The sequence below is a fragment of the Mustela lutreola genome, chromosome 8 (assembly GCF_030435805.1).
Source record: "Mustela lutreola isolate mMusLut2 chromosome 8, mMusLut2.pri, whole genome shotgun sequence".
In the NCBI taxonomy this organism is placed as follows: Eukaryota; Metazoa; Chordata; class Mammalia; order Carnivora; family Mustelidae; genus Mustela; species Mustela lutreola.
Genome location: NC_081297.1, coordinates 134,155,321 through 134,164,136, shown reverse-complemented (window position 1 = coordinate 134,164,136; position 8,816 = coordinate 134,155,321). Strand labels below are relative to the sequence as shown.

General features: G+C 43.1%; 1 long non-coding RNA gene across 2 annotated transcripts; it reads left to right on the top strand.

Annotated features, from left to right (window-relative positions):
* Window positions 1-211: 211 nt before the first annotated feature.
* Window positions 212-7,902, top strand: LOC131839359 (uncharacterized). 2 transcript variants are annotated; one of them, XR_009356932.1, is made up of 3 exons: window positions 212-490; window positions 4,825-6,369; window positions 7,653-7,902. It is a non-coding gene; the product is annotated as an uncharacterized LOC131839359 (long non-coding RNA). The 2 variants fall into 2 exon arrangements; XR_009356933.1 differs by lacking the exon at window positions 212-490 and adding an exon at window positions 497-814.
* Window positions 7,903-8,816: the final 914 nt, after the last annotated feature.

Sequence of the window (8,816 nt, the reverse complement as noted above, 5' to 3'; positions counted from 1 at the left end):
GGCTGGGAGGGGGACGCCAATGGGAGACTCAAACCTCATGCCAAAATGTTTGAACATCTTATCTCTAGAGAGCTGGGGAGGTCTTTAACCCTAGAATTCGTTTTTCAAATATTTTTGTGATGATCTCCCTGGCAGCGGACGGGGAGGTGGGGCAGAATTGGGCAAGACTGTTGGCAAGGAGCCCAGTTAGAAATCCAGGCTGGGAATCCCGGCAAGAAGTAACAAAGACCCCTAAGGCAGCGGCAGAAGGAAAGGTGGGGTTCCAGAGGCAGAGCTCAGATAGAATCCACAGGATGTGGTTCTGCCACAGTTCAGGGAAGAACTGATTTACAGAAGAGGTATGCGGAGACAAGAGTTTGAAGCAAGGAGCTGGTGCCCTCCCCTGGCAAATTATCGATCGAATGAATCATCGGTAAGAGACAAAGTTCATTGTGTTCTCAGGACGGAAGATGCTTGTCACTGAGAAACAACATCAGGAGGTGCTTGTTGTGTAAGTGCAGCTTTTCATTTCATTCACTTCTCAACAAATATTTATGAGGCTGCTATTCTGTGCCAGTTCCCGTGCTGGACTCTGGGTATAAGCTGGGGGATGAAACAGACATCGATCCTGTCATCACAGAGCTTTCTACGTACCGTCCTGGGGAAGAAGGACAACAAACAGATGCGTGCATAACTGAAATTGGCAAACTGTGTGAAGTGTTTGGAGGCAGTTGGCTCTGGGTGCATGGAGAGTTAGGGAGCAGAGGACGTCCCAGGATGAGGACCCAAACGGAAGCTGGGCTCTGTGTGTCATGGTTCACAGCTCCCTTATCTGGTGAGGGCATTGCTTTTCTTTTTTCTTTTTTCTTTTTTTCTTCATTATTGGAGAGAGAAGGAGAAAGAGAGAGGGGGGGGGGGAGAGAGAGAGCACGCAGGAGAAGGGAGAGGGTCAGAGGGAGAAGCAGACTCCCCACCAAGCAGGAAGCCCGATGTGGGACTCGAAACTGGAACTCCAGGATCATGACCTGAAGCAAAGGCAGCTGCTTAACCAACTGAGTCACCCAGGTTCCCAGGCGAGGGCATTTTTGAAATAAGACAAATTTGGGGGTGCCTGGGTGGCTCAGTGGGTTAAAGCCTCTGCCTTCAGGTTAGGTCATGATCCCAGGGTCCTGGGATGGAGCCCAGCATTAGGCTCTCTGCTCAGCAGGAAGCCTGCTTCCTCCTTTCTGCCTGCCTCTCTGCCTATTTGTGATTTCTGTCCGTCAAATAAATTTAAAAAAATATATGTGTTTAAAAAAAAGAAATAAGACAAATCTTGATATATTGGTAAACTTCATTTTGAGTCCACAAAGCCCTCTTTCCCCCAAGTATCTTGCAGATTTAAATGCACCCTGAGTAACAACACTTGTTTTGCCCTCAAGGGTTTATGACTGTAACTCACTTGGTATTTCAAACTTTACAGTACGCCTCTTCATATCTGCTGATTGATTTATGGGATGTTCCGGTGGTAGATGGCTACAACAGTGTCTCCCACTCCGTGAGGTTTTCCTGTAGTCAACCTTTTGAGTAGACCCCTCCCACGCTGGTGTTTGGTATGGCCGTGTGACTTGCTTTGACCAATGGACATTGGGAGGCATGATACAGTGCTTGACCCCTGGGTTTACTCTCTCTTCTCTTGGTCTCAGAGAATGGCATGTGAGGAAGCCTAAGCTCATTTCCTGGAAGTTAAAGAGCAGAGATGAGAATTCCCGCAGAGTCTCCTAGGTCAATCAGCCCTCAGCCAAGTTACATGAGTGACCTCAGAGGAACTCTGCAGAAAAACTACCTAGCTCAGAACATCTATCTAGCTGCATTCAGTCCAAACTCCTAACCCAAAGAAACTCTGACCAAATTAAAGGATTGTTGTCATAAGCCACTACATTTTAGGGTAATTTTTTTTTTTTAATGCAGCAATGGATAACTGATAGGGTATAATCTTCAAAAAGCTTAATTATTTTTGTTTTGTAAACAAGGAACAAAAGCCACAAAGGTAGGAGGGCCTGGGTGGCTCAGTTGATTAAACATCTGCCTTCAGCTCAGGTCATGATCCCAGAGTCCTGGGATCGAGTCCTGAGTTGGGCTCTCCACTCAGCGGGAAGCCTGCTTCTCTCTCTCCCACTCCTCCTGTTTGTTTTCCTTCTCTCACTGTGTTTCTGTCAAATAAATAAATAACCTTAATTAAAACAAAACAAAACAAAAAAGCCTCAAAGGTAAATGACTCCTAAGATCTCACCACAAGTTGGGGGTGGATTGTAATTCTTAGGTTACTTCCTAGATTCTAAAGACCACTTCATCCCTCCAACTTCCAGTAGCTCTCAGAAAATACCCAAACCTTAATCTACTACTTAATGATGGTTCTCCCACTTACCAGTATTCTTAGCCGGCAACTCAAAGTGATATTAAGAGAGTGGGCTTTGATTCAGTCTTAAATGATTAAGAACCAAGATTAGTATAAGTATATGAATAACTAGAACTGAATTGATCATTCTCAAAATAACCATACAACCACCCCAATGTTTATAGCAGCATTATCAACAATAGCCCAAATTTGGAAAGAGCCCAGATGTCCATCGAAAGATAAATGGATAAAGAAGAAGTCACACACACACACACACACACACACTGGAATACTATGCAGCCATCAAAAAAATGAAATCTTGCCATTTGCAGTGGTGTGGATAAGGGTATTAGGCTAAGCAAAATAAGTCAGAGAAAGACAAATATCATATGATTTCACTCATATGTGGAATTTAAGAAACAAAACAGATGAACAGGGCGCCTGGGTGGCTCAGTGGGTTAAGCCGCTGCCTTCGGCTCAGGTCATGATCTCAGGGTACTGGGATCGAGTCCCACATCGGGCTCTCTGCTCAGCAGGGAGCCTGCTTCCTCCTCTCTCTCTCTCTCTGCCTGCCTCTCTGCCTACTTGTGATCTCTCTCTGTCAAATAAATAAATAAAATCTTTAAAAAAAAAAAAAACAGATGAACATAGGCAAAGGGGAGGATATATAAGATGAAAACAGAGAGGGAGACAAACCATAAGAGACTCTTAATCATAGGAAACAAACCGAGGGTTACTGAGGGGGAGGTGTGTGGGAGGTGGAGTAAGTGGGTGACGGGCATTAAGGAGGATATTTGATGTAATGTACATTGGGTATTGTATGTAACAGATGAATCACTAAATTCTACCTCTGAAACTAATAATACACTATATGTTAATTAAATTGAATTTACATCAATCAATCAATCTAAAACAAATAGTCACACAACCTCATAATCAAACATCACAACTTTTGGGGAAATATATTACTTCATCATTCTAAACAACAAACTAGTTGAGAGGAAACAGAACACTATTCAACTTGTTAAAAAGAAATCATTGTGACTTTCTTTAATGTGCCTGAAGGAGGACTGCATTTTCCCAGTTCTTTAAAATACCCAAACTATACCAAACCTCAAGTAGTATAATTTAACACATATGTTTCTAAATCTTTACAGATAGGAAATAATTTGCCTTCCAGGACATAAGAGAAACCCGTATCTCTTTCATGTTTCTTGTCCTTCTTTTTTCCAACTCGAGAATTACTTTCAACTTTTTAATAATAAAGACTTGAAGATGTTAAATTACTTGCTCAAGATTACGGATTATAAATCATAAGATGGAAACAAATACTTTTCTTTCTGATGCCAAGTGTCCTTGTCTAACTGCCTAACTAAAATAGCTATTTCTACAAGTAATATAAGCTCATAAAAATCCAAACTATACAGAAATATACAGATTTAAAGGGTCCCTCTCTCCCATTGTAGCACGCCTTGTTGGTTCCTTATCTGATATTCATTTCCACTTCCTTCTTCCTAAAAGGGCCTGGATTTTTTTTTTTTTCCCCAGTTTCTTATCCTTCCCACAATAGCCAAAGGATTCCAAGGAGGTGGGCAGTTGCTGAGTCTGAGGTGTGGTTCTGATTGGTTTATTTTTAAATCAATGATCACGGTCTTGTCGGCTAGGACAAGAACAAGCGACATATGTGACACATAGGGCACGTCACCTGCAGCATTTGTTCTTAAAAAGAGCGAATGCTTGTGGGTGTCATGAGAATGTCCTCTCAGATCTGCTGCTGCAGGGAGCACTAGGGACTGAGCATGGCTGCAGGTTCTGAGCATCTGAACCAAGCTTCCTAGGGGCTGCTTCCGGCCATGATGAGAGTGTGGCAGGAATGTTAAGGCTTGTTTCTGGGAGACCTGGGGCTCCTCTGGCAGGTGACTTTGACCTTCTCTGCCAAGGATGGGCAGTTTGAATATTTCTCCTGAAACTACTGCACCAATCCCCCAGGAGGGGAGCTGCCTGAGAACAAAGCCTAATCACTGGGAAAAGCAAAGCTGAAAGATGGAAAGAACCTGAGTTCCCAGTGATTATATGAGCTGCTGAGCTAATCAACCCCTGAATCCCTCTCCCCATGGACCTCTTGTTTTACAAGAGAATAAATTTCCTTATTATGTGAGCTACTGAGCTGGGGTTCTCTTTACTTGAAGCAGAAAGCATTGCCACTGATACAGTGGCACTTTCCCAGAAGGAACTTTTGATAACAGTTTACTATGAACTTTTCTGGTACCTTTACCAACATACATACCATTTTGCAACTTGATTTGTTTTGTAACCATGAATATACTATGTACATCCTTCCACATGGTTACATATATATCTTCCTTCAGCTTTTTCATGGTCACATAGAATCCTATATAGGGATGTGCCCTAATCGATGTGTTTTTATCCATAATCATTTATCTTGTACCCTTTTCCTGCATCAAAAGATGAGGAGAGAGACCCATTGGCAGAGTCCTCCCAAGAGATCAAATTACTACGTTCTTCCTCTTCCCATTAGAAATGGAGCCACGTTTAATGCAGGGGAAATATACTTTTAAATGCAGACCAAAGGCAGTCTGAGCAAATAAATGACTTAAGAACAAGAAAGGGCAGATGTTTGGTACAAGACAAGATCTCTCAGCAAGTCCATGTCGCAAAGATGCAGCCTGAGACTATGTGCAGAAGAGGGGGTATTCCAGACTCTTCTAGCCTCCGGAGTCTTCTTCGGCCCTTTCCTCTTCCCTTCCTCGCTGATGCACTCTGTTGACCCAACTTCCTTGTCCGCCTTCTGGCGTGCAGGGTCCTGGGGGCTCCCGAGGGAGGTGCGGAGTGAAGTTGGCTTATCCGGACAAATCATCCCGCAGGAAAAGGCTGGGACGTGCGGGATGAGACGCGAGCAAGATGCGATCTGCTTGACCCGCCGCTCCGCCAGACGCAGCCTGTCCGGCCTCCTAAAGCGCCTCCCCTAGGGCAACCGGCCCCGCCTCCAACACGCCCAGGCCCCACCCAGGTCCCGCCCCATCTCCGCCCACCGCCCCGCCCCTTTCGCGGAATCCCGACCTCTGGCTCTGATGCTCCGCGTCCCTAATAGCTCTATATGGGGTTGTTTTGAGTCTGTAAACAAACAAACAAAAAAAAAGTGAAACAAAACGAAACTACCAGGAAGGTTTCATTGTAACGCACCGTTATTGTTAGAGCCAAACAGCCAGTGCGGTTCACTTAAGGTGAGCCTCCACCTTACCTTCTGAGACATGGAAAGGTCTTCAAATCCTGACCCCATCACAAAGGTCTGACGTTGAAGACTCATCTCTGCACCCCGATTCTCACAGGAACTGCTTCTGGCAAGAACTGCACTTCCTCGCCGTCCCAGGAGCTTCCCACGTTCCGCGCCCTGATTGCAATCTCTCTATCATCCTCAAACTGGGTCCGCTCAGAGGCAGATTGTGTCTGAGTGGGGAGATAAAATCAGCTGGCTTGACTTTTTCTGAGCTTTTGTAGGCCCGTCTACCTGTTATGGCAAAATTAGAATAGCACCAAACCACTTTACACATTAAATATACTTTTTGGGTTTTGCTGTAAATGTTATTTGATCAAAATGGAGACAAGTGAGTAGATTATGCAAGTGTTTATATAAACAGAAGGAGAGACAAAGATAAATGTATATTTACTAATTTGGAACAGAAAAGGACAATAGAACAGTATGCTTTCGAAAGGAACAGTTTTCTATAGGAAAGGGGAAGAAACGAATTAGAACAGAAGTAAAAGCTGATGTCTTTGAGTATACCTTGTTTTGTAGATTCAAGGAACCATGTAATATTTTATATAACAGTAAAAAAAAAGGAAATTATAAAAAAGCAATATTTAATACTGCAAGTGAAATTTTTAAATTGCCTGCGTAACCACACTGTGAAGAACTAAGACCAAGATAACAACCAACACTCTGCGGCACATTCAGAGGGTACTAGAGGACCAACTCATGATTCTGAAAACCAGTAAGTAAAAGGAAAGAATCAGACATTTCTCTTGCCTTTTCTGTACAAATGCTACTTCAGGGTAACCAAATAATTGATGATGGGGTATTTCCTTTTTATAGTATCCCAACTATTAGAGGAATGATAGAATTAAAACATCACCATGTTCCAACTTTAGTGAATTAATGGGTCTAGCCAACGATCACCAATGGTTGCAAATATCTCGAAAAGAACAACAACTAGACAAGGTGTGGCCTGAGGGAGACACAACTGAAGGAGGCTGCAAAAATCCCTCATCTGAATCCAGTCAAGTGTCTAGATTGTTACTAGTTACAGTCACATGTTGAATGAGCCATAAGGTGCCCAATAGCAAAATCCAGACTATAGTAAACTCCACAGGACAAGCAAACATAGTTTATTCAACAAGAAAAACTGCAAGTAACCAGAAGAGAGATGAAGGCAAAAACCCAATAGCTTAGAAGTATTTGAGATACTAATTTGCAGTGAGCTGACGTTATCTGGCTCCTGATTCAAACAAACTATTTAAAAAGTCAATTCTATAGTGCGTAGGTGGCTCAGTTGGTTAAGCATCTGCCTACAGCTCAGGTCATAATCCCAGGGCTTGGCAGGGCTCCCCGATCAGCGGGGAGTCTGCTCGCCCTCTCCCTCTGCCCCTCCCCAGCTCACGGTCTCTCTCCTCTTTAGCTCATTCTCAAATAAATAAATAGAATCTTAATAAAAAAATTAAAAAGTCAATTCTATACATAAGTACGGATGTTTTAACACTGGCTAGATATTTGATGGTATTAATTTTTAAGTTGTTTTGGGGTTTTGAGGTTATATTTTAAAAACATTTAGAAATGTTGAAATATTTACAAGTGAAATGATAGGATGTCTGCCCCCCCCTCAATAATCCTGGGTGGAGGGGTAGGGGAAGAGGTAGAGGTAAAGATGAATAAGAGTAGATGTGTGTTGATGACTGTTGAAGCTGAGTGGAAGGTACTGGTGTTCATTATATACTCTTTTCTTTATATTTGTATTTGCTTGGAAATTTCAGTGGTAAAAATGTTTTAAGAAATCCTTTGGAAAGAGTTCTTAGAATTTTGCTCTTGTAATGACTTATGTTGAGTAACTCATTTAATCTGGCTCTGATTTGTTAGAAGCCCATTCATAGTTTGGAATGCTCTCCAAGTGGAAGAGTAATGTAATAACAGCAGTTAGTACACATCCAGTACTCAGAGTGTGCCGAGCTCAGTATCTTGTTTATTGAAATCTTGTCAGTAGTCTTCCCATTTTTTCCACAGGACTACAGAAGAGGAAGAAACGGAAGCTCAGAGAGATTGAGTAACTTGCCGGAAGTCACACAGTCAATGGAGGCATCAGGATTTGAACACAAGCAGTTTGGTTTCACGATCCATGCTCTTAACCACTATGTTAATCTACGAATTATTTTCCAATAGAAGAACCTTTTTTTGAACACTGGATTGAACAATTAATGAAGTTGACAAATGTGATACTTTGTACACATTTATTTAACATTTATTAACTTTTTGAGATTTTTTTTCCTTTGTATTTTAGAGCAATTTTTTTTTCAAGGTCTCAAATATATTCATAGGCCCAACTATCACACCGGCCTTATCCCCAGAGCCTCTCCTGCGCAGCGGCGTATAAGAGAGTCTGAGATCTAGGGCAGAAATTGATGAACTACCAGTACTTGAGCCTGATCCTCTCATCCTGCAGATCTCTGGGTTTGTTTGTTTGTTTGTTTTAAGATTTTACTTATTTATTCGAGAGAGAGCGCACAAGCAGGCAGAGTGGCAGGCAGAGGGAAAGAGAGAGGCAGGCTCTCCACTGAGCAGGGAGCCCAATGCCGGACTCTATCCCAGGCCCCTGAGATCATGACCTGAGCCAAAGGCAGACACACAACTAACTGAGCCACCCAGGTATGCACAGTCCCTCCCTTCCCGCACCTGTTAGTTTAGTCTGTGCCTTAATACTTTGAAAGGTTCTATCCAATGGGATTCCTGGCTCTAACTTCTATGTAGTGGCCAACGGTGTGTGGCAATAGCCTAACCAGTGGGCAATTACAAAAATAGCTTTTTTTTTTTTTTTTAAGATTTTATTTATTTATTTGACAGAGATCACAAGTAGGCAGAGTCAGGCAGAGAGAGAGGAGGAAGCAGGCTCCCTGCTGAGCTGAGAGCCCGACGTGGGACTCGATTCCAGGATCCTGGGATCATGACCTGAGCCGAAGGCAGATGCCTTAACCCACTGAGCCACCCAGGCGCCCCCAAAAATAACTTTTTAATTAGGTCTTAAATCAGGCCTCCACATGGTCTGCCCATGGATTCCTCCAACACTGCAGACAGGCAGGGGGGTTAGGGGACCCTGGGCTCCCTCCTACCCCTCTGTCATCTTGTTGTGTCTTATCTTCCACTTGAGGTAGTCCGGTGCATTAATTTTAGTAT